The sequence below is a fragment of the Tamandua tetradactyla genome, chromosome 5 (genome assembly GCF_023851605.1).
Source record: "Tamandua tetradactyla isolate mTamTet1 chromosome 5, mTamTet1.pri, whole genome shotgun sequence".
NCBI classification, from domain to species: Eukaryota; Metazoa; Chordata; class Mammalia; order Pilosa; family Myrmecophagidae; genus Tamandua; species Tamandua tetradactyla.
Window position 1 is genome coordinate 142,689,667 of NC_135331.1, and position 27,351 is coordinate 142,717,017.

Below are 27,351 nucleotides of genomic sequence, written 5' to 3' on the forward strand. Positions count from 1 at the left end.
TATATGAAAACAACTTCCATTTCTAGAACCTATTCTCCTATCTACAACTTCTGTTAAAAAGAAAAAATGACTACTTTGATAACCTCCTTAATTACTATTACCAGTTCTTACTACATAGGTCTTTGTAAATTTCTCAGATGGACCTATGGTTAAGCCATTTCTCTCTCCTGGAACAGAGATAGAAGTAACCTGATGTTATGATCAGGTTCATGTGTCAACTTGGCCAAGTGGTGGTGCCTGTTTGTCTGGTTGGGCAAGTTCTGACCTGTCTGTTGCAATGAGGACATTTCATAGAATTAAATCATGATCACATCAGCTGCATCCACAGTTGACTGTTTTTGTAATCAGCCAAGGGGAGTGTCTTCTGCAATGACTGACGCTCAGTCTAATCACTGGAAGTCTTTTAAGGAGGATTCAGAAGAGACAGGCTCTCTTCCTGCTTCGGCTGGTGAGCCTCTCCTGTGGAGTTCATCCAGATCCTCTATTGGAATCATTAGCTTCACAGCCTGCCTTATGGACTTTGGACTCTGCATTCCTGTGGTCATGTGAGACACTTGTATAAATTTTATATTTGTGAGTGTTCCCTGCTGATTCTGTTTCTCTAGAGAACCGTAACTAATACAAGCCCTGACTGTGTTCATCAGTGCCTTCTTGGATGAGAGAGAAACCCTGAACTTCATTGACCTTCTTGAACCAAGGTATGTTTCACTGGATGCCTTTGATTGGACATTTCTATAGACTTGTTTTAATTGGGACATTTTCTCAGCCTTAGAACTGCAAACTAGCAGTTTACTAAGTTCCCCATTTTAAAAACCATTCTGTTTCTGGTATATTGCATGCTGGCAGCTGGCAAACTGAAACACCTGATAAACTCAGGAAATCACTTCTGCATTTATAATTCTGGGAACTTTTATGCCTGCTTCCAAAGTCTAGGGATTTTTATACTGTACCATTTTACTGTGCCCTTAGCATCTTGCCCAGGGCCACCTATCCAATGAGTATGTAATTTAAAAAAATGAAGAAAAATAAACAAAAGAATATAAAACCTCCCCTTTAATACTTCGTTATAGACTATTCTGGATAAGACTATATCATAACATAATAGAAATTTTATTTTACAAATAATAAAGCAAAATACCACTACTTAATTGACCCTGAAGTCACACTCTGAATCATACTTTGCAGTTGGATTTTCTAAGTTCATCAATTAATTCCTCTGCTAACAGACTAAGCCTCTGTGGAAGTAGCACAGACCAGGTTCAACCATGATGATATGATGGCTAGCAAGACTAAGCAAAAGAAGTGACTATAGCTCTGTTTCAGGTTATTTTTCTCCTTGGTAAATGTTCTTCATGTGCAGAAAGATTGTGACTGTCCTGGCCAGAGAATAAAGTTAAAGTTGCATCATAGAAAATTGGAGACATCCATGTCTCTTAAAGGGGTCTGGTTAAATCAGGATATTTTTTTGCAATAGCCTTCAAAGTCCTTACTTTTGTCACATCTGTTACCTTTAGAGAATATGCTGAGTTAGAAAGTGAGGCTCCCATGGCAACAGAGGAATTTTGAAACTTCATTCTCGAGTCTCTGGCAGACTGAAAAGAACAATGCAATTCGGTAGCTCCTGAACCCTCAAGGATCCTTTACAGATTTATGTCTGTTATCCCCTGGCATTACTACAATCCTGCCATTTGCCTGATCTATGAGTTGCTTTATTAGGGGTAGCCCTTCTAGTGCTGAACTGTCACATCCACTGGTCAATACTCATTCAAATCCCAAAGTGAGGTTAACATTCCATACTTGGTGTGTAATCAGTAGCTCACAATATCATCACATAGTTGTATATTCATCTCCATGATCATTTCTCAGAACATTTGCATCACTCCAGAAAAAGAAACAAAAAGAAACAGAGAAAAGAAGAAACTCATACACACCATATCCCTTACCCCTCCTTCTCATTGACCACTAATACTTCCCTCTACCCAATTTATTTTAACATTTGTTCCCTTTGTTATTTATTTATTTCAATCCATATGTTTTACACATTTGCCCATACCATAGATAAAAGGAGCATCAGACACAAGGTTTTCACAACCACACAGTCACATTGTGAAAGCTATATCATTATACATTCATCTTCAAGACACATAGCTACTGGAACACAGCTCTTCAGTTTCAGGCACTTCCCTTTAGCCTCTCTAATACACCTTAAACTAAAAAGAGGATATCTATATAATGTGTAAGAATAACCTCCAGAATAACCTCTCGACTCGGTTTGAAATCTCTCAGCCACTGAAACTTTATTTTGTCTCATTTCTCTCTTCCCCCTCTCACTTGAGAAGGTTTTCTTAATCCCTTGATGCTGAGTTCAGCTCATTCTAGGATTTCTGTCCCACATTGCCAGGGAGGTTTACATCTCTGGGAGTCATGTCCTATGTAGACAGAGGGAGGGCAGTAAGTTTGCTTGCCATGTTGGCTGACAGAGAGATAGGCCACATCTGAGTAACCAAAGAGGTTCTCTGGGAATGACTCTTAGGCCTCATTTTAAGTAGGCTTAGCCTATCTTTTGCAGGGATAAATTTCATATGAACAAACCCCAAGATTGAAATCTTGGCCAATTGATTTTGTCGTCCCCACTTGTTCTAGTTTGCTAGCTGCCGGAATGCAACACACCTGAGATGGATTGGCTTTTAATAAAAGGAGATTTATTTTGTTGGTTCTTCAGAGGAAATGCAGCTAACTTTCCACTGAGGTTCTTTCTTACGTGGAAGGCACAAGATGGTCTCTGCTGGTCTTCTCTCCAGGCCCCTGGGTTCCAACAACTTTCCCCAGGATGACTTCTTTCTGCATCTCCAAAGGCCTGGGCTGAGCTGCTAGTGCTGAGATGAGGAATGTCGAGCTGCTAGGCTGTGCAACATTGTGCTCTCTCATTTAAGCACCAGCCAATTAAGTAAAAACGTCACTCATTGAAGCAGACACGCCTCCTAGCTGACTACAGATGTAATTAGCAACAGATGAGGTTCACGTACCATTGGCTTATGTCCGCAGCAACAAGACTAGGTATGCTCACCTGGCCAAGTTGACAACTGAATCTAACTATGACACCACTGCTAGTGAGAATGTCAGGAATTCGCCAAATGAGGAAGTTGAATTTTCTCCCTTTCTCACCATTCCCCTAAGGCAACTTTGCAAATATGTTTTTATTCACTGTTCACATCACTCTGGCATTTATCAAGGCATCACACTGGACAAACCTACAAAATCATATGCCTTATTCAAGGTTCCGTATGCTTATAGTATTCAATTAAACTGTCCATATGAGTTAAATTAGGAAATGCACTAGTCAAAATAGAAATTTTGTACAAAATAAACATTTTTTGCCTTAGTCTCACTCATAAGGTAAAGTTTTAAAATATGAATTATCATCTATTTTCAATACCCTGCAATATTGACATTCTTTTGTTCTTCCTCATGCAAAAAACATTTTTTAATTTGTACATTTAATCACCATCATTGTAGACTCTTAGCATTCCTAAATTATACTGTCTCTGTTTTTATCCTCTATCTTTCCTTCTGGTTTTATACATGCCCCCAGCCTTTCTCCCTCTATCATACTCACATTCAGCTTCATTCAGTGTGCTCATCTTATTGTGCTATCATCAGGTAGTATTGTACTATCCATTTCTGAATTTTTACAATCAACCCTGTTACACAATCTGTATTCCTTCAGCACCAATTGCCCATTCTCTACCCTATTTCTAGCTCCTGATAACCTGTGCTCTTAACTTAAATTCTCCAAGTTCACTCATTAATCTTAGCTCATATTATAGGGAGACCATCAAGTGTTTGTCCTTTTCTTTCTGGCTAATTTCATTCACCATAATATTCTCAAGGTCCATCCACATTGTCACATGCTCCATGACTTTATTCTGTCTTACAGCTACATAATGTTCTATCATATGAGAAAACTGAAGACTAACATGGAGGTACAGAACTCACAGGAGTGCATGGATGGGGAGATGGGGACTAGGAATTAAGCCAAGCTGCATTTCTTGAACACGCTACCATCACCAGTGCAGTCCCATGACCCACCATTCACCTCACATCCCACCTGAACCCATCACCCGCTCCTGCTCCCTGTGCTCTAGGTGCCCCCCCCATTGCATGTACCTCCCCCTCCCTGCTCCCTGTAGGCTGTCACCAAAACATAAAGGCTACAGGCACTGACTTCCATACCCAGGCTACACTGCCCCCTTCCCTCACCCATAGTGCCACACACCCTCACCCCATCCTCCCTGAGAACTGTTCATCAGTTCAAGGTGCTCCTAGATGTGCACATGCTCTTAGATTCCAGTTATGCACCTCAGCTCTGGGAACTTAAGTTTACAGCACTCTTAGACCCCACGCATGCACAGGGCCCTCAGTCACATTTCTCAACTCTGAGAAAGTGCTGACCTGCACAGCCAGGTCATACCCATCCCCTAGCCCATGAGGCATAATGTCAATCTGCTGCCATAGCTCTGCACATGCACACAAAGGGCCCTACACCCTAGGCTAGTGCACACCAGGGTTATGCCCCCCAGACCTGTGCACCTGCACAGCTGCATCAGTCCTGGCCACTAGGTGCCCACATTCACAAGCACCATCCCAACCTTTGACTATACCTGTGCTACAACGCATCACCACACAGTTTTATCCACCCCGTATCTTGCATTTGACTACACACACATCCTGCAAACACAAAGCTTTAGACTACTGAAGGAAATCAACTCCAAAGGTAAACCAATCAAGATATTTACATGCAACACCTGGGAAGATGTCCAAATAGAGTAGCTCAAGATTAACCCCGCTCCATGGAAAAGTTAGAGAAAGGAGAGGAGGGCAACTGAGGTGGTGATTCAGGAGTGCAGCTGACCTGGGAGAGCCTTCTGCACCACTCAGTTGCAGTGGCCAAGGAACTGAGGTGCAGAAAGCTGGAGCCTGGCATGGAGGCATGAAGCCCACAGGAGTGCAAAAACAGGAGCCAGAGACTAGGAAGTAAGGCAGGCCACATTCTTTGGATGTGCTACCCACACCAGGGCAGTCCTGTGATGGGCGACTCACCCCACAGGCCACACACTTAAACCCTGTCACCTGTTCCCATTCCTTGTGCTCCAGGCACCCCCATCTCACCAACCCCCAGTGCATGTACCTGCCCCAAACCCTCACTCCAAGAGCAGCCCAACCCACCCCTCCTGTACCCCTCCTGAGCACTACATCCTCCTCCCTGTTCCTGGCAGGCTGTTTCCAATACATAAAGGCTGCAGGCACTGACCTCCATACTCAGGCTACTCCTGTCCCCTACCCATAGTGTTGCAAAGCTTCACCCTGCACCACCCTGAGCTCTGCCCATCAGTTTGGCACTTCTAGGCCCATGCATGCACATGGGCCCCCAACCACATCATTCAGCTCTGGGAACCTCAATTTACAGCAGTCTTAGAACCACGCATGTGCATGGCCCTCAGCCACAATTCCTAGCTCTGAGGAAGTGATGACTTGTGCAGCCAGGTCACATCTGCCCCCAATCCACAAAGGCATAATGCACACCTGCAGGAAATTGAGAAAGAACAGCACATTAACCCTAAAGCAAATAGAAGAAGAGAAATAACAAAGAGTAAAGCAGAGATAAATGGATGGCAGAATAAAATAGCAATAGAAAGAATTAATAAAACCCAAAGTTGTCTCTTTGAGAAAATCAATAAAATTGATGGGCCATTAGCAGGACTGACAAAGAAAAAAAGAGAGAGGATGCAAATAAACCAAATCAGAAATGAGAAGGGGTGCCTTACCACAGACCCTGAAAAAATAAAAGAAATCATAAGAGTATACTATGAACAACCATATGCCAACAAACTAGACAACTTACATGAAATGGACAAATTCCTGGAGACACACAAACAAGCTACACTGACTCAGGAAGAAATACAAGATCTCAACAAACCAATCACAGGTAAAGTGATTCAATCAGTTATCAAAAAATCTTCCTACAAAAAAAGCCCAAGGCCAGATGGTTACTCAGGGGAATTTTATCAAACATTCCAAAAAGAACTAACACCAATCCTGCTCAAACTTTTCAAAAAAATTGAGAAAAAAGGAACTTTACCTAACTCATTTTATGATGCTAATACCATTTTAGTACCAAAACTGGGTAAAGATGCCATAGGAAAGGAAAACTACAGACCAATCTCCCTAATGAAAATAGATGTAAAAATTCTCAACAAAATATTAGCAAGACAAATCCAACAATGTGTTAAAAGAATTATCCATCACAACCAAGTGGGGTTTATACCAGGAATGCAAGGATGGTTCAACACAAGAAAATCAACTAATGTAATTCAGCACATTAACAAATAGAAAGGGAAAAATCACATGATCATCTCAATTGATGCTGAAAAAGCATTCGACAAAATTCAGCATCCATTTGTGGTGAAAACACTCCAAAAGATAGGAATCAAAGGTAACTACCTAAATATGATAAGGGGAATATATGAAAAAACCCATAGCCAGCATCAAACTCACTGGAGAGGGACTGAAAACTTTCCCCCTATGATCAGGAAGAATATGCCCACTGTCAGCATTATTATTCAACATTGTGCTAGAAGTTCTAGGGAGGGCAAACAGGCAGGACAAAGGAAAGCCATCCAAATTGGAAATGAAGAAGTAAAATTTTCATTATTTGTAGATGATATGATACTATACTTGGAAGATCCTGAAAAATCTACAGCAAAGCTACTTGAGCTAATGAAAAAATTCAGCAAGGTGGTGGGATATAAAATTAATGTGCAAAAATCATTAATGTTTCTATACACAAGCAAAGACCTAACTGAGGAGTCAGTCAAGGAAAAAATTTCATTCTAAATAGCAACTAAATGAATCAAGTACTTAGGAATGAACTTAACTAGGGATGTAAAGGACTTGTACACAGAAAACTACATAACATTACTAAAAGAAATCAAAGAAGAACTAAATAGGTGGGGAGACATTCCCTGATCATGGATAGGAAGGCTAAGTGTAGTTAAGATGTCAATTCTACCCAAACTGATCTATGAATTCAACACAGTACCGATAAAAATTCCAACAACCTACTTTGAAGATTTGGAAAAGCTAGTCACTGGGCGGTCCATGGTGTCTCGGTAGGCAGAGTTCTTGCCTGCCATGCCAGAGACCCAGGTTTGATTCCTGGTGCCTGCTTATGCAAAATAAATAAATAAATAATACATAAATGAAAAGCTAGTTACTACATTCATCTGGAAAGGAAAGAGACCCTGAATAACTAAAAGTGTCATAAAATAGAAGGATGAAGTGAGAAGATTAACTCTCCCTGACTTTAAAACCTATTATAAAGACACAGTGGTGAAGACAAAAAAAAAAAGCATGGTACTGGCATAAAGATAGAAGCATTGACCAATGGATTCAAATTGAAAGTGCAGAAATAGTCCACCAAATCTATGGTGAACTGATTTTTGACAAAGCCCCCAAATCCTCTGAACTGGGACAAAATAGTTTTTTCAATAAATGGGCATAGAATCAATAGCCAAATGAATGAAAGAGGATCCCCATCTTACACCCTTTACAAAAATTGGCTCAAAGTGAATAAAATACCTACATATAAGAACTAGCACCATAAAGCTTCTAGAAGAAAATATAGGAAAACATCTTCAAGACCTAGTAATAGGAGGTAGCTTCCTAAACTTTACACCCAAAGCACAAGCAACAAAAGAAAAAATAGATGAATGGGTAATCCTCAAAATCAAATGCTTCTGCGCCTCAAAAGACTTTGTCAAAAATGTGAAGAGGCAGCCAAGTCAATGGGAGAAAATATTTGGAAATCACATAACAGACAAATGTTTGATATCCTGTATACACAAAGAAATCATACAACTCAACAACAAAAGAACAAACAACCCAATTATAAAATGGGCTAAAGATATGAATAGGCATGTTTTCCAAAGAGCAAAAACAGACAGCAGAAAAGCAGATGTTCATTTTCATTGGCTATAAGGGAAATGCAGATCAAAACTACAATGAGCTACCACCTCACACCTATAAGAATAGCTGCTATTAAACAAACAGGAAACTATTAATGTGGGAGAGGATTTGGAGAAAATGGGACACTTATGCACTGCTGATGGAAATGTAAAATGGTGTAGCCACAATGAAGACACAATGAAGTTTGATGGTTCCTTAGGAAACTAAATATTGAGATACCCTATGACCCGCAATAGCACTACTTGCTATATACCCAAAGAGCTGAAAGCAATGACACAGACATTTGCACACTGACGTTCATAACAGCATTATTCACAACTACCAAAAGATGAAAACAAACCAAATGCCCATTAACAGATGAGTGGTTAGGAAAATGTAGTATGTACATACGATGAAATATTACACAGCTGCAGGATGAAATGACATCCTGAATCACATGACAAGCAAGGCTGACAAAGAAAAAAGGAGAGAGGATGCAAATAAACCAAATCAGAAATGAGAGGGGGTCATTACCACAGACGCTGAGGGAATTTTAAAAAAATCATAAGAGGGTACTATGAACAATTATACGTCAACAAACAAGACAACTTAGATGAAATGGACAACTTCCTGAAAACACATAAAAAACTATACTGACAAAAGAAGAAATAGAAGATCCAAAAAAAAAAAAAAAAAACAATCACAAGTACAGGGATTCAAATGGTCATCAAAAATCTTCCTATTCCCCAGATGGCTATGCAGGGGAATTTTATCAAGCATTGCAAAAGAATGAGAACCAATCCTGCTCAAACTTTTCCCCAAAAATGAGGGAAAAGGAACACAACCTAACTCATTCTATGAAGCTAACATCACTTTAATACCAAAACTTGGTAAAGATGCTACAAAAAAGGAAAACTACAAACCAATCTCCCTAATGAACGTAAGATGCAAAAATTCACAACAAAATATTAGCAAATCATATCCAACAGAACATTAAAAGAATAATGTACTACTAACAAGTGGGTTTTATACTAGGAATGCAAGGATGGTTCAACACAAGGAAATCAGTTAATGTAATACAGCACATTAACAAATCAAAAGGGAACAATCATATGATCATCTTGATTGATGCTGAAAAAAGTATTTGATGAAATACAACATCCTTTTCTGATAAAAACACTCCAAAAGAATCAAAGGTAACTTTGATCAAACATATGATAAAGAGCCTATATGAAAACCCATACCAGCAATGGTGAGAGGCTGCAAGCTTTCCCACTAAGAGACAAGGATGCCCTCTGTCACCACTATTATTTGACATTGTACTAGAAGGTCTACTGAGAGCAACCAGGCAGGAAAAAGAAATAAAAGGCATCCAAATTGGAAAGGAAGAAGTAAAACTTTTATTATTTGCAGATGACATGATACTATATGTTTTTATAATAATAAAATACATTATTTGCAGTTGTTATATGATACTATAAACAACTTCAGCATGATGGCAGGTTATAAAATTAATGTGCAAAAATCAGTAATGTTTCTATACACAAGCAATGACCTGAGGAGTCAATTAAGGAAAAAATCCATTCAAAATAGCAAGTAAAAGAATCAAGTATTTAGAAATGAACTTAACTAGGGATGTAAAGGACTTGTACACAGAGAACTACACAACATTGCTAAAAGAAATAAAAGAAGATCTAAAAAGATGGAAAGACATTTCATGCTTGTTGATAGGAAGGTTAAATATACTTAAGATATCAGTTCTACTGAAACTGATCTACAGATTCAACACAGCACCAATAAAAATTCCAACAACCTACTTTGAAGACTTGGAAAAGCTAGTTATTGTTCCTCTGGAAGGTAAAGAGACCTTGAATAGCTAAAAGCATCCTAAAAAGAACAAAGTGGGAGGATTAACACTTCCCAATTTTAAAACTTATTATAAAGCCACAGTGTTCAAAACAGCATGGTACTGACACAAAGATATGAGTTTTGACCAGTAGAATTGAATCAACAGTACAGAAGCAGACCACCATATCTGTGGTAAACTGATTTTCAACAAGGCCCCCAAATCCAATGAATGGGGACAAAATAGTCTTTTCAATAAATGAGCATGGAAGAATTACATATCAATAGCCAGAAGAATGAAAGAGGACCCCTACCTTACACCCTATACAAAAATTAACTCAAATTGTATAAACACCTAACTATAAGAGCCAATACCATAAATCTCCTTGAACAAAATGTAGGGAAACATGTTAAAGACCTAATAATAGGAGGTAGCTTCCTAAAGCTTACACCCAAAGCACAAGTAACAAGAGAAGAAGAGATAAATGGGAATGACTCAAAATCAAATGCTTTGGGCCCTCAAAAGTCTTTGCCAAAAAGGTGAAGAAGCAGTCAACTCAGTGGGAGAAAATATTTTGAAGTCACACATCAGACTAAGGTTTGATATCCTGTATACATAAAGAAATCATACAACTCAACAACAAAAGAACAGAAAACCCAATTATAAAATGGGTTAAAGGTATGAATAGACATTTTCTGAAAAGAAAGTATAGAGGGCTAAAAAGCACATGAATAGATGCTCATTCTCATTAGCTATAAGGGAAATGCAGATCAAGACTACAATGAGATACCACTTTACATCTATAAGAATGGCTGCTATTAAACAAACAGGAAGCTACAAATGTGGAAAGTGCAGCCTGGTTTCTCCACACAGCTTATAGCAAAATGTGACAGGAAAGATGAGCTGAGAACTGAACTCTTGGGTACAAAGAAACCAGACATTGGAAAATTCTGGGCTTCTAGGAAGGGAAACAGCAAAGAGTAGTGCCCCACATAAGAATTTAACTAAATGTGGAACCAGTCAGCCATTTCAGAAGAAGCCATAATTGGAAATGGAGTTATCCAAGAAGGATTTGTGGAAACTCCTGTTGTCTGATGGGCATGATCCTTGTTTATACTACATAGAAAGTCAAAAAGCTTGCTGCGGGACCCATATAAATGGAGCCACTGCCAGTCTGGACTGGGGGCTCAGACAGACAAAGTGAAGGTAAAATAACTTCAGAGGCAGAACTATGGAAGCAAAAGTCTACAGTCAAGAAACCTCAGACCGGGAAAGCAGAAAGCACATGGGAAGGGTGAGTTTTCCCTGAAGGCAGAGGATGGGCCTTCCACCTCTTTGCAATGGAAGAGTGGTGCTGCCTCAGGCCTTGGAGAGGGTGGAGCACATTCTTTGGAGACTGGGGATAGCCTGGCTGCCATCACATAGAGGGGTTGAGCATATGCCCCAAACATAACAGAAAGCCCGGGTGAGGCCCCAATGCTTGGAAAGGGTAGAGCCAAGAAAAAGGTGGTGTTCCCAATGTCCCTGCAAGGTTGCTGCATTCCTCCTTGGAAAGGGTGGGACTGCCACTTTCTAAAGCCCCACAGATAAATGACTTTCAGACTTTGAAATCTAATGGAGTTTGCCCTCCAGGTTTTTTAAGCTCCTTGGGTTCAGTGATCCCTGTTGTTCCTTCCAATTTCTCCCTATGGAAATGGGTATATGTATTCTATGACTGCTTCTTCTTTTTATGTTGGCAGTAGATAACTTGTTTTAAGTTTTACAGGTCCAGAGATAGAGGAGAATTTTGCCTTAGGACAAACGATGCCTGTAGCTGACTCTGATGAGATTTTGTACTGTTTGTAACTTTGCATTGTATATACATATTTATTGAAATGCTTTAAGGCTTTCTGATATTGTTATGGAATTAATGTATTTTGCATTTGGAAAGAACATGTCTTTTGGGGGTTCAAAGGGTGGAATGCATGGGTTTGAATCAGTGGTGGACCATAGAAAGGCCATGTCCTGTAATCATCATTCAATATTGCTGGCTGGGAGCTTTTTGATTGTTCCCATGGAGATGTGACTCACCCAATTGTGGGTGGTAACTTTAGATTAGATGGCTTCCGTGGAATCATGACTCTACCCATTCCAGGTGAGTTTTGATTACTTTACTGGAATTCTTTAAAAGAGGAAACATCTTTGGAGAGCAGCCCCTTTTGTCTCATAACAGTCATGAGAACAACAAGTCCACAGCCAGTGACCTTTGGAGATAAGGAAGGAGAATGCCCCCTGGAGGAGCTTCATGAAGCAAGAAGCCTGGAAAGAAAGCTAGTAGATGTCGCCATGTTCAGCATGTGCCTTTCCAGTTAAGAGAGAAATTCGGAACTTCATTGGCCTTTCTTGAGTAAAGGTAATTTCCTGTTGATGCTTTAATTTGGACGTTTTTATAGATTCGCTTTAATTGGGACATTTTCATGGCCTTAGAAGTGTAAACTTGCAACTTAATAAATTCCCCTTTTAAAAAGCCATTCTGTTTCTGGTATATCGCATTCTGAAAGCTAGCAAACTAGAATAGGGACCTAGCGATAGACAGAAGCTTGAGATGGGTGAACAGTTAGCTAATGAGGTTGACTTAATTGTATGGGAATAGATAGAAGTGAAGGTGGTTCACTAATAGGTCTATAAGTACTGTTACCATATCAAAGGTGAACACGATTGAAAGGGGGTTGTATAGACTCATGTATCCCACCAATTAACACTACAAATAAATATAAGTTCTTCCATGAACTACTGCAAAGGTATGAATCTTGTACAAAGAGTGATAATTTCAGGGTATGGGGGAAAATCCTATGGCATGCTATGGGCTATTTTTAACAGAAAAACAACAACGGTACCACAGCAATACCAGTGGTACATAATGGGGGGAGGGACAAAAGTTAGGGGGAGGCTTGGATTTCACATTTGGTGAGAGTGTGTTTATTGGTTATCTTTCTCTTGTGAACAATTAAATTATCTAAAATTGAGAGTGTTGATGGACTGTTGAATTTGGATGTTCTACATGAGGCCCAGTAGATGGATTGGCTGAAGGAAGCACTGATAGAGAAGTAGATTGGTGAATGATGAGGTATACATATGATTGAACATTGTGCTGCTACGAAAAGGAATGAAGTCGTGATGCATACAACGATGTGAATGAACCTATGGAACATGTGGTGAGGCAAAAATAAACCAGAAATAAAACAGCAAATATTGTATGATCTCATTTAGAAAATACTTATAAGAAAACTGGATTGTAAGCTTGTATAGCAGTCACATTTATTCTGGAGCAATAATTGTTACTTCTGGATTTTGAGAGGCTATTTTCTACATGTATAATTTGGTATTTAGAGATAAGAATGAAGCCAACCAGGTCAGGATTAAAGTAACTCAGAATACAGGGGTAAGGAAGACATTGTCTGCATTTTAAAACCTCTCCTATTCTTTGAGACCAAAAGAAGAAAGGTTTATTTTGTCTAGAACCTAAATTTCCTGTAACTATAATCTAACTCAGATATGGTCTCACTCTCTCTAAACCCAACTCTGCAAGTAAAACCATTTCCCTTCCTCCTACATGGGAAATGACATCCAGGGTTGGAATTTTCCCTGGTGGCATGGGAGATGACTCCCAGGGATGAACCTGGCTCTGGCACCATGGAATCAACAAGACCATCCTAACCAAAAGGGGCAAAAGAAATGTAAAAAATAAAGTATCAGAGGCTGAGAGAGTTCAAAAAGAGTTGAGAGGTTACTCTAGAGGTCACTCATACAAACTTCAGTTAGATATTGCTACCTATTATAACCTGCCAAACCCCAACGAAAACCATTGTTGCTAATCATAAAGAATACCTAGGGCCGTGCGCTCCCTGCGTCCGGGCCGGCTACCTGGGCTGGCTTCTGCGGTCGCCATGACGGCGGCTGTGTTCTTCCGCTGCGCTTTCATTGCCTTCGGGCCTGCGCTCGCCCTCTACATCTTCACCATTGCCACCCACTCGCTATGTCATATTCCTCATCACCCGAGCTTTCTTCTGGTTGGTGTCCCTACTGCTTTCCTCCCTTATCTGGTTCATGGCAGGAACCATTATTAGCAACAACGATGAACCATTAAAGAAATATCTACTGATATTTGGAGTGCTGGTCTCAGTCACTATCCAGGAAGCCTTCCGGTTTTCATATTATCACCTTTTAAATGTTTCCAGGACCATTTGTTGAAGAAACTATTCTTTCCCCATTGAGTGGAGTTGGCATCCTTGTTGAAAATCCGGCCGTACCATAAAAGCCAATGAGGGTTTGAAGACCATAAGCCTGTTTGAGACAGCATTGTCAATGCGATTGCTGGCCTATACTTTCATGACTCTGGTTGTCATTTTGCTGCACGTCTTCTGGGGTGTTATATTTTTGGATGGCTGTGAGAAGAAACATCGGTGCACCCTTCTAATAGTTCTCTTGACCCATCTACTAGTATCAGCCCTGACTGTCTTAAGTCCTTATTATGTAATAAGCCTGGTGTCCGCATATATAATCTTGGTGCTCATGGGTATCTGGGCATTCTTTGTTGCTGGAGGAGCCTGCCAAAGCCTGAAGCTATGTCTTCTCTGCCAAGACAAGGACTACCTCCTTTTCAACCAGTGCTCCAGATAACCTTCCGGAACCTACACCTCCCAAGCAGCTGGCTGTGTCTTTGTGTCTTTAGAGGAAGCACAACTGTGCCTTTTTCTGAAAAATATATTTTCCTGGTGGAATTTAGGGGAAAAAAAAAACAACTCACAACTATCTAGATATGGGTCCCATTCACATGACTTTCATGCAACATCTCTCTTAAAGCCATAAGTCAGGGGGGCAATCCTTGCTGAACATTAGAGTTGCCTGGTAAACATAAAGAGTGTGAGTTCTGGGCCCTACCCTCCAGGTTTAGTAGGTCTGGGCATTTGGTATTTTTTAAGAACCTCCCAAGGGATTCCAGTTTGCAGCCAAGTTGTGAACCACTGGTGTCGTGAGTGGGAACTTCATGAAAACTTTATAAATAAATTAGAATCAGATGAGTAGCTCTCTCCTAATTTGGGCTCAACAAGTAAATATCTTAAGGTCAAATCCTGATAGCCTTTGTCTTTTTCCGTTCTGAAGTCCCAAAAGGCTAGAAGGGCCATCATCTCTGTGATCTTTTTCCATGTGTATCACTAGCACCATGTCTATGAGAAAATGGTGTGCTGAGCTTCTACATGTGATAATAAATTATACTGATTCCCTATGATATTTGAGCCCAAAGAAGATATTGATTAATAGCCTGTATTTTCCTGAAGTTTTTCTTATTTTGTTTTTGCTTTTTGTGGCATTTCATTGTTTTTGATAATAGATTCAGTTTCTTTAACTAAAAATGATTACGTCTTGACTTCTGGGGACGCTAACACAAAATCAGAATTTTTGTACAACTTTTTAAAGTCTGTCCTCCATTAAGTGTTTTTCTTGGGCTTTGCTCTAGGCCACTGTGGCAGTGTCTAACACCAGAATACTAGCTGCTGGGTTTGTGAGGTGGAGCTCATTGTTTTATCTTTGGGCAGCTGTGCAGGGAGCTGAATGTTGTGTCCTGGAACAGGCTTCATTGGAGCTGGGTATGAACAATTAACCAAAAGTATGCCCAAATAAGCCAATAGGGTGTTTGTGACACTTATTTTGCTCCTATTATACTAAACAGCTTTTCACCCAAAAGGGAGTAATGTGATTTCTTATTTGCCAAATTCGTGTTTTACATAATCTCTATCATCTTTAGATCTATTTAACTTCTCTGAATTTTGGTAACACATTTAGCATTCCCTGTGTGGGAATATCCAAGTTGTTCATTCAACTTTTAATCAACCCTTTTGATTTCCTTTATAAAGAAGAAATGCCAGTGAATTGTGCCTATACTAATAAAAAATTCTCAGTGGATAGCTTTGGAGGAGCTGATAGTATAAAATTGAAATTACCTACACATTAAAGTAATAATCAGTGAATCTTGTATGTGCAGTAGAATAACCAAAAGAAATAGGCATGCAGCAATGAGAGGGCTCAAAAGTGACATGACAGGTGGATGAATTTGACAATACTTTTGTAGAAAGAATATGAACATGTTTAAAACAGAAATATGGCCAATATTTGGCTGGCCCTTGTCATTCCAGGGACCAGAACCTTGCATGTCAACTAGACTTTTACCAATGAATTGCCCTCCTACCCCATGTTTTTATTAGAATTTCTGTCTAGAGATTCAAAAGGAGTGGGGCTTCAAGAAAGCAGTGAAAATGCTCATAAACAATTATAGTTATTCCCCTAAAGTTTCCATCAGCACTAATGCCAATGCTTCTGCCATGTAGTTTGTAATTTTTTAGTTTTATGCAAGATTTTTCTTAGAATAAAGAGTCAAGGACAGAGAGTCTGAAGAGTGAAATTTACTGGGCTGACTCAAGAGAAATAGGATACCCATTGAACTGGGGTTTATTCTTATTAGAATGTAGTGTTCCTTGATGAATAGAATAAATGTGTATATATATAATTGATTACTACTATCGATTTACAAATCTCTTAAATGAATAGTCTAACAAAATATTTGTTGATTTGTAAAGTGTAGAAAATCTGAGAATATTAATATTCAAATAAATTGAGCTCTGAGGATGGCCTCTATACAGTAATAGTTTAAGAAGCTAGGATATTGCAGCATCTCATAGAAACTTCTCAGGTGAAAAGAAAAATTTATTTGATAGTGAGACTGCTGTTTTAGTTCAGGAAATTATTTCATAATTTTTTATTACAAAGCTTATTTGTCTTAGAATGTGAGCACAGCCATAGTCAGCTTAGGAACCGTTGTTTCAAATAGGCTTGCTTTGCCACGTGCCAGGGAAGCCCAGAAGAAGGGTCTAGTTTTACCCTGTTGCTGCATATGTATTGACGACGATGATGATGTTGTTGTTATTATTTGCATTTTTTATCTGTAATGAACTTTCTGAGCCATGATAATAGTATTTGGGAAAAAAGAGAGATGGCGATGTGTGCTCTCCTTCAGGTAGGATTTTTCTCAGTTTGGGGGAAAATGTGGGTATAATTAAAGTTGACATTGGAATTGTGTATATTGTTACAGTGCTTGAATATGTTGCCATGTCAAAGCTAGGTTATTTTTTTGCTCTCTAGTAAAAGCTGTATTTATCTTTAATTCATTAGAATTAGTAGTAGTAACTGGAAAAGTTTTATTACCTCTCTCCTGTGCTTCCTGCCTGGCACTAAGTAGTGTCACTTTTAGATATTCTTAATGAAAACATAGCTGAAAGGCATAAATCATGATACCTGCAGACTGCATCAAAAATGGCTTTTGTTCCCAGTGTAAATAGTTTAATTCTCCAGCATGTTTTAATGCTTGCTGAGAGGGGCAGATTCACATCCAAACTGCCAAGTGTTCTTATCTGTAGAGTTGATGCAGTATAAGCAGTGGTGATGAAAGCTTTCTCCATCCTAGTGCTCTTGAATACATTCACCTTGAACTAGCCCCAAATCAGGGATTAGCAGCTGTCAGCACCAGCCTGAGGGGCCCACCAAGATCTCGCTTGCCAACTGGGAAGGGCGCTGCCCATGGGGGCATCAGCAGCCAGCCTCTCTGCAACACGCTCCTTGAGAATGCTGGCTTTTTGTTAGCTACGTTTGTTCTGGGCTGCACCATTCCTAACTCCACATAGATATGGTAAATAAGGTAGATGTCACAACAAAACCATTTTAATGTGTTTTGCTTTGAGTATTTTGTTTATAATTACAATGTTTATATTTCTCCTTTAATAAGAGTCTTTACTTCATTCTATTAGTTTTTAAAGGCAGGTACTATCTATGTAAAGTGTGTGCATTTTATATGTTATGGGTCATATCTTACAGTATCAGACCTTGCATTTAATACATGATGCCATAGAATCTTTCCAGACCTGTATTTTTCGGTGAACAATAAAAAGATTGTTTGGCAAAAAAAAAAAAAAAATACCTAGGGCATTATATAAGATTCAACAAAGTTTCCATGCACTAGAGTAACTTTCTAGAAACTTACAACCTCCAGATGGGTCCCTGGATCAGATAAATCCTGAAATGTAAAGGGGCCAGCCTCTCCAGAACATTAACTAGTTACCTCCCCCATCCCATATTATTGATAGCCCCTTCCAACATGAAAAAGTTAGAATAGGCAAATAACCCTAAAGACTGGGAGAAAGCTCAAAGGAGAAGGTGGAGTTACACAGAGAAGATAGAGTTTAATAAATGAATATGATTGCTGAATCACTAAATTGATATTTCTTTCGACTGGTACCTTAGAGCAGGTAGAAGTAAAAACCTAAAATTGTGGAATTGTAACCTATACCAAACTCTGAAATCTGTTCTAAAGTAATTGTTGCAATGTACTTTGAAATTTTTTGCTTTTTTGTAAATATGCTATTTTTCACAAAAAGGAGAAGAAGGAATACAACAGAGAAGATAGGATTTAACATATGATTATGACTGCTGAATCATTACATTGATATTTCTTTTGGTCTCCAGTGTCTTGGAGTGGCTAGAAGAAAAACCAAAACTGCGGAACTGTAACCCATACCAAACATTAAAATCTGTTCTATAACTATTTGTTAAAATATGCTTGGAGGGCCACGGTGGCTTAGCAGGTAAGAGTGCTTGCCTGCCATGCCCGAGGACCCAGGTTTGGTTCCTGGTGCCTGCCCATGTAAAAAAAAAAAAAAAAAAAAAAAAGATGCTTGGAAATTTATTGCTTTTTTGTATATATATTATATTTCACAATTTAAAAAGTTAAACAATTCAATTGATTTACCTTACAGAACTGGAAAAATCCGTTTTTTAATTTATTTGGAATGGTAAGGTTGTCTCAATAGCCAAAAACAACTGAAAAACAAAAATGAAGTTGTTGGACTCTCACTTCCTGATTTAAATCATATTACCTAGCTATAGTGATAAAAAAAAAAATAGGATGGTGTTGGCATAAAGATAGAAATATTGACCAATGGAATTGAATCAAGAGTTGAGAATTAGAACCACAGATCTATGGTCAATTTACTTTTGACAAGGCTGCTGAGTCCATCCAACAGGGACAGAACAGTCTCTTCAACAAATGATGCATGGAGAACTGGATATCCAAATCCAAAGGAATGAAAGAGGACCCTTAGCTTATACCTTATACAAAAATTAACTCAAAATGGATGAAAGACCTAAATGTAAAAGCCAGAACCATGAAAATCTTAGAAGAAAATGTAGGGAAGCATCTTCAAGATCTTGTGGCAGGAAGTGGTTTCTTAGACTTTACACCAAATCACAGGCAATGAAAAAAAAAAATACATAAATGGGACCTCTTAAATTGAATATTTTTGTATTTCAGAGAAATTTGTGAAAAGGGAGGAAGGGCAGCTGGCTCAATAGAAGAAAACTTATGGAAAGCATATATACAATAAAAGTTTAATAACTGGGATATAGAAATAGATATTGCAGATTGATTATAAAAGACAAGTCACTGAATTGAAAAATGGCCCAAAGACGTGAATAGACATTTTTCCAAAGAGGAAATACAAATGGCTAAAAATTGTATGGAAAGATGTTCAGCATCACTAGGTATTAGGGAAATGCAAATAAAAAATACAATAAGATATCATTTCATATCTAGTGGAATGGCTACTATTTTAAAAAAATAGAAAACTGCAAATGTTGGGAAGGATGTGGAAAAATAGCAACACTTACTGCTGGTGGAAATGCAGAATGGTGCAGACACTGTGGAAGACACTTTGGCAGTTCCTCAGGAAGCTAAGTATAAAACTGCCATATGATCTGGCAGTCCTGCTCATATAGGTATAGACTCAGAAGAACTGAAAGCAGAGGTGTGAACAAAATTTGCACACTGATGTTCATAGTGGTATTAATTACTAATTCTCAAAGATGGAAACAAACCATGTGCCCATCAATCAATGAATAGATAAGTGGATGTGATGTACATATGATGTAACACATTCATCTATGAGAAGTGAAGTCATGGTGCATGTGACTATCTGGATGAGCCCAGATGACAATATATTGAGAGAAATAAGTCAGATGCAAAAGGACAAATATTGTGTGATCTCACTAATATTATCTAAATACAACTAGCAAGCACATGGTGTTAATATCTAGAACTTAGGTCACCAGAAGATAGTATAAGGGCAGAGAATGGGGACCTGATGCTTAATTTGTGCTGAATATGCAATTATGTTGAATGTAAATGTGTGGAAATGGATAGGTATGATGGGAGCACAATATAGTGAGTGTAAATAACAGTAATGGTATGTGGGTATGATGACAATTGAAAGGAAAAGTTTAGGGTTGTGTATGTCACTAGAAGGAAAGCCAGAGGATGAACCGTGGGACTGTATAATAAAAAGAACCCTCGTCAGGTTGAGAATGTTCTGGAATTGATTGTGGTGTTGTGTGCACAATTCTGTGAATACACTAGAAGACAAGAAGTGCCCACTTGAGATAGATTGCATAGTATATGCATTTATCTCAATAAAACTGCTTTATAGAAAAAAAAAGAGTTAAGGGGAGATTTGTACTTTCTATTTGGTGATAGTGTATCTATTGGTTAATTTTCTTTTTGGAGCAATGAAAATTGTCTAAAATTGAGAGTGGTGATGATTGTACAACTAAATGAGGATAATGTGAGACAGGGATTGTTAACTTTGGACATTAGACATGATACCCAATGGATAGAGGTGGCCATAGGATATACTGTCTGAGAAGTAGAATGGCAAACTGTGATGTATACATATGATGGAATCCTACCTATAATTATGCCTAAGAGTTACTTCAAGGAAACCTCTTTTTTGCTCAGATGTAGTCTCTCTCTAAGTCCAACTCTGCAAATAAAATCATTATCCTACCCCCAACATGGGACATGACATCCAGGGGTGAAAGTCTCCCTCGCAATGTGGGACTTGACTCCCAGGTATGAGCCTGGTCCTAGTACTGTGGGGTTGACAATGCCTTTATGACCAAAAGAGGAAAAAGAAATGAATGTATCAAAGCAAGGCATCAGTGGCTAAGAGATTTTAAAAAAGAGAAAGGCTGTTCTGGAGGCTGCTCTTATGCAAGCTTCAGTTATATATTGCTAATTACCACAGTTTGTCAAACCACAAACAAAACCTTTCCTGTTAACCCTAAAAAACACCTAGGGCTGATGTTGTACAAAAGTTTCACACACTAAGATACTTTCCAGAAACCTGCAACCTCCAGATGGGTTCCTAAGCCAGATAAGTCCTGAAATGCAGAGGGGCCAACCTCTCCAAAGAACGTCAATTAGTTCCATTCCCCTATCCCATATTATTGACAGCTCTTTCCAACATGAAAAAGTTAGGATGGTCATAGCCTGAATACCCCTAAAGATTGGGAGAAGGATCAAAAGAGAAGGTGGACTCATAACAGAGAAGATCGAATTTAACAAATGAATCATGACTGCTGAATCATTATATTGATATTTCTTTTAGTCTCCAGTGTCTTAGAGCAGCTAGAAGGAAAAACCTAAAATTGTAGACCTGTAACCTATATCAAACTTTGAAATCTGTTCTGTTAGTACTTGTTACAATGTACTTTGAAATTTATGCTTTTTGTGTGTATATATTTCACAATAAAAAGTGTTTTTTAAAAAAATCTCCTGTTGTTTCTGTTTCCCTAGAGAACACTTACTAATACGGCTTTGGTACTGGGAGTGAATTTAAGAAACGATTTTAAAACTGGGTTTTTGCATTGCTTTTCTACTCTGATTAGATTGTAAGGCACTAATGACTCTATTTCCAATAATCAAGTTGGTACTGACAGTTCATGGCATGAGTTGGCAAAACTGATACACAAAATATCACCATTTGATTCTCCTAGTCATACTCTTATATGAGGCAAGATTCTGGGTGACAGTGTTTTTGATATCTTAACAGAGTTTTCTGGAGTTAAGATGCATAATGACGTTGGTTGGTTGTTCTTAGATATGCTGCATACAGTTATGAGGGAAAAGGATAAGCTGAAAGTTTCAAATTTGCAACTTAAATGCCATATGAAAGATGTTTAAGTTTCTATGCGTGCCCTGAAAGAAAATCTTATTTCCTGTGGCTGCAGACTTGAGATCTCTGAAAACCAGACACAGAGCCACATTGTGTGAGTAGTAGATTTACAAAATAAATTCTCAACCTTGCTGATGAAGCAAGCACAATGAATGGAAAAAAATGGGATCCTGAAAATTAGGGTGGGGACATATGGGTTGATAATGATGAAAATGGGGACTTTGAAATCCTGGATTCTGCTAAACTTTTGCTAGATAAACCTGTAATGATCTGCCCTGGAGAAACAGCCATCCCACCTCCAGTCTGTTCTGAGGAAACACCCACCTAATATCCAGGCTTCCCTGAGGAAAGAGTTTTCCTATGTTCCTGAGGAGTCTGACATCCAAACCTCAGCCTAAACAGATTAACACTTCAATGTCTGCTAAACCTATAATCACCTCCCCTGGGGAAAAAGCTCTCACTCCTCTTTCTGGAGCGATTAATTCTGTTTCACCAAATGAAACTGCACAGGAATGCCCTGTGGAAATTTACTTGAAAGACACTGTTAATTCTTTAATGACCCACCCACACCACCCCTCTTTTATTAGAGACATATAATTGGACTGAAGTCCCAACAGACCCTGAAAGGTGAAGTATAAAGTGTGGACCATAAGTAGGTATTCTATACTCCAAAATAACTGCATGACTTTTCCTATCTATATAGACAGAAGTCAGAGGAATAAGTGTGTAAATGGATATTAAGGGTGTGGGGGCAAGTGCAGAAGGAATATGAAGCTGGGTCAGGCTGAATTTATTGATATGGCCCACTAAGCAGAGATTCTGCATTCAATGATGTAGCTTGAGGCATTAGAAAGGGTGTTAACAATTTTTTTGGACAGTTGGTTGAATACATGGATTAAAAGGTGGCCATTATATGAGGTCAAATGTCAGAACTGCCCTAGTATAATGTAGATGAGGGGATCCAGAGGCTTAGAGAGATTGGAATGTTAGAGTGGATTTATCATGGAAGACCTCTGCACACACCACAGGAATGTCCAGTGGACATACCTTTTACCAGGACTTTGATGAATACATTTGTGAGACCAGCTACATTGTTCCTGAAGAGCTTTGTAGTCACCATTCTCTGCAGGTCAAATATGTGGAAGCTGCTGTCACTGAGCTGGATTCTCTAAACAGAATGGGGATGCTTAGATCCTAAGCAGTTAATGACCAAAAACAAGGTGGACATGACTACCACAATGGACAGCAGTGTTAAAGCAGCAGTCAAAATAATCTGACTTGCAGAGACTTAAGATGTTAGCTAGTAGACCATGGGGTACCTAGAAGTAAAATAAATGGGCAATCTACCAAATTCTTATTTGATCTGTATAAGCAGAAGAATTCTAGGTCAAGTGAATGAAAGTCTAACAAATTACAAAAACAGAGAGTCACAGTCCCTTAATTTCCAAGACATGAGATATTTACCAGAGCTCCTTGAATGAGGGGAAGGCCAGGTACATTAAGGGAAGGACTCCACAACACTACCTAAAATTTATACTGTTAATCTTCCTCACAGCCTTTCTCAAGGAGATCTTAGAACTTTTACCAGGGTACCTATGCACTTTGGAAATATTTGGGGGATTATTAGACAATGACTCAGACATGACATTAATTCTAGGAAACCCAAAATGTCACTCTGGTCCACTGGCCAGTATAGGGGCTTATGGAGGCCAGGTGACCAATGGAATTTTACCTCAGGTCCCTCTCACAGTGGTTCCATTGGGTCCCCAGACCCAATATGTGGTCATTTCTCCAGTTCTGGCAGAATCCCAGAATTGGTTCACTGACTCATGGAGTCAGATCTAATATGGTAGGAAATGCCAAATGGAAGCCACTAGAATGATCCCATACCTAGCAAAATAGTCAATCAGAAGCAATACCAGGTTCCTGGAGGGATTCCTTAAGGACTTGATGAAGGCAGGGGTGGTGATTCCTATCACACCCCCCTCAACTCTCCTATTTGGCCTGTACAGAAAGCAGATGGATCTTGGAGGGTGACAGCAGATTATTGTAAATTTAATCAGTTGACAACTCCAATTGTAGCTGCTATTCCAGTAGTGGTTTCATTGCTTTAGGAGAGCAACAGATTCCCTAGTATCTGATGTGCAGCTACTGATCTGGAAAATGCTTTTTTCTCAATAGCTGTTAGTAAGAACCATGAGAAACAGTTTGCTTTCAAGTGGCAAGGCCAGCAGTATATCTTCACTGTCCTACCTCAGGGGTATATCAGGTCTCCAGTCCTATGTCATTAAATTGTCCTCAAGGACCTTGATCATTTCTCCCTCCCACAAGACATCACACTAGTCCATTACATTGATGAAATCATGTTGATTGGCCCTAATAAGCAAGAAGTAGCAACTACCTAGACTTATTGGTAAAACATTTGCATTAGAGGATGAGAGATAAATCCAACAAAAATACAGGGCCTTCCACCTCAGTGAAACTTCTAGTGCTCAGTGGTATGGAACATGTCAAGATATCCCTTCTAAGATGAAGGATAAGTTGTTGCATCTGGCTTCTCCTATAACCAAAAAGGAGGGACTGTGCCTAGCTGGCCTCTTTGGATTTTGGAGACAACATATTTCTCATTCGGGTGTGCTACTCTGGCCTATTTATCAAATGACCAGAAAAGTTTCTAGTTTTGAGTGGGGACCAGAACAAGAGGAGTCTCTGTGACAAATCCCGGCTGCTCTGTAAGCTTCTCTGCCACTTGGGCCATATGATCAAGCAGATCCAAAGGTGCTAGAAATGGCAGTGCCAAATAGAGATGCTATCTGGAGCCTTTAGCAGGCCACTATAGGAGAATCACAATGCAGGCCCCTAGGATTTTGGAGTAAAGCCTTGGCATCCTCTGCAGATAATTACTCTCCTTTGAGAAACAGCTTTTGGCCTACTACTCTCTACTACTGAGCCTTAGTAGAGATTGAAGGCTTAACTGAGTCACCAAGTTTCCATGAGATCTGAGTTACCTATCATGAGCTAGGTTTTGCCTGACACACCAAGCCATAAAGTTGGGTGTGTAGAGCAGCACTCCATCATAAAATGGAAATGGTATATATGAGAGAGAGCTCAAGCAGGTCCTCTAGGCACAAGTAAGATACATGAGGAAGTGGCCCAAATGTCCCTGGCTTCCCACTGCTGCCACATTACCTTCTCTTTCCCAGACCAAAGCTCTTGGAATGTTCCTTATAATCAGTTGACTGAGGGAGAGAAAACTCTACCTGGTTTATCAAAGGTTCTGTATGATATGCAGGTACTACCTGAACATGAACCGCTGCAGCATTGCAGCTCTTTTCTGGGATGACCCTGAAGGACAGTGGTGAGGGCACTTCCTCCCAGTGAGTGGAACTTTGAGCAGTGCACCTGATTGTTCATTTTGCTTAGAAGGAAAACTGGCTAGAAGTGCATTTGTATACTGACTCATGGTTTGGCTAGATGGTCAGGGACTTGGAAGGAGCATGATTGGAAAATTGGTGACAAAGAGGTCTGGGGAAGAGGTATGTGGATAGAACTTTCTGAATGGGCAAAAAGCATGAAGGTATTTGCGTTCTATGTGAATGCTTACCAGAGAATGACTTCAGCAGAGGAAGATTTTAATAATCAGGTGGATAACATGACCCATTCTCTGGACACAGTCAGCCTCTTTTCCCCAGTCACTCCTCCCATTGCCTAATGGGCTCATGAACAAAGTGGTAATGGTGGTAGCAACATGAACTTCCACTGACCAAGGCCAACTTGGCTACAGCCACTGCTGAGTGCCTAATCTGCCAGCAACAGAGACCCACACTCAGTCCCTGACATGGCACCATTCCCCAAGGTGATCAGCTTGCGATCTGGTGGCGGGTTGATTACATTGGACCATTTCCATCATGGAAGGGGCAGTGATTTGTTCTAACTGGAATAGACTCATACTCTATCCTCTGCTGAAGTCACTCTCTGGTGAGCATTCCACATGGGACACAAATATCTTCATGTTCTTCTGCCACTCAGAAAGGTCTGTCCACATACCACTTCCCCAGACTTTTTTGTCACCAATTTTCCAATGATACTCCTTCCAAGTCCCTGACCATCCAGCCAAACCATTAGCAATGGCCCATGAGTCAGTATATAAATGCACCACTGGCCAGTTCTCCTTTCAAACAAAATGAACAACCAGGTGCACTGCTCGAAATTTCACCCACTGGGAGGATTTCCTCTCACCCCTATCTTTGAAGGATATCCCAGAAAGGAGCTGCAATGCTACAGCTGTCCACTTTTGGGTGGTAACTGCATATTATGCAGAATCACTGGTAAACCATGCCCAAGTTTTTTCTTTTCAGTCAACTGACTGTAAGGAACCCTCAAAGAGGACATAGCTCTGGTCTGGAAAAGAGAAGATAATGTGACAGGAGTGGGGTCCATGGGCATTTGGGCCACTTTCTCATGTAACTTACTTACATGTCTTCAGGACCTGCTTGAGCCCTATCACATATGATGAGTATATCTCATATTATGATGGAGTGCTGCTGTTTGAATGCAATTTCATGACTTGGTGAATCAGACAACACCCAGCTTATGATAGGCAACTCAGGTCTTATGGTAACTTGATGGCCCATGGTTAAGCATTCAGGCTCTACTAAGGCTCAGTAGCAGGTTAAAAGCTGTTTCTCTAAATGAGAGTAGTTATCTGCAGCAGATGGTAAGACTTTACTCCAAAGTCCTAAGTGTCTGCATTGTGATTCTCCTGTAGGGGCCTGCAAAGGCTCCAGACCACATCCCTATTTGCTGCTGATACTTCCAGCACCATTGAATCTGCTTGATCCAAGTGGGAGAGCAGCTTATACAACAGCCTGGACATGTTGCAGAGCCTGTTCTTTATCCAGTCTGCACTCAAAACTAGCACTTTTTCTGGTCACTCAGTAAATGGGCTGGTGTAGCACACCCAAATGAGGAATATGTTGTCTCCAAAATCCGAAAAGCCAATTAGGTGTTGTGCTAGTTTTTGGTCATAGGAGGGGCCCAATGCAACAGTTTATCCTTCACCTTAGAAGGGATATTTCAACATGCCCCACACCAAGGGACACTGAGAAATTTCACTGAGGCCAAATCCTTGTATTATTGTTGGATTTAATTCCTGTCCTCTGACATGCTAATGCCTTACAAATAAGTCTAGAGTAGTTGCTACTTCTGGTTCACGAGATTCAATCAGCATGATATCATCAATGTGATGCACCAGTGTGATGTCCTGCAGGAGGGAGAAATGATCAAGGTCCCTGTGGACAAGATTGTGACACAAGGCTGGAGAATGCTATACTTCTTAGGCAGGACTGTGAAGGTATACTGTTGGCCTTGCCAGTTAAATGCAAACTGTTTCTGGTGGTCCTTACT

At 39.6% G+C, this 27,351-nt stretch overlaps 1 pseudogene; it reads left to right on the top strand.

Moving 5' to 3' along the window:
* The first annotated feature begins 13,776 nt into the window (after positions 1–13,776).
* Positions 13,777–14,509, top strand: LOC143682783 (gamma-secretase subunit APH-1B-like; annotated as a pseudogene).
* Positions 14,510–27,351: the final 12,842 nt, after the last annotated feature.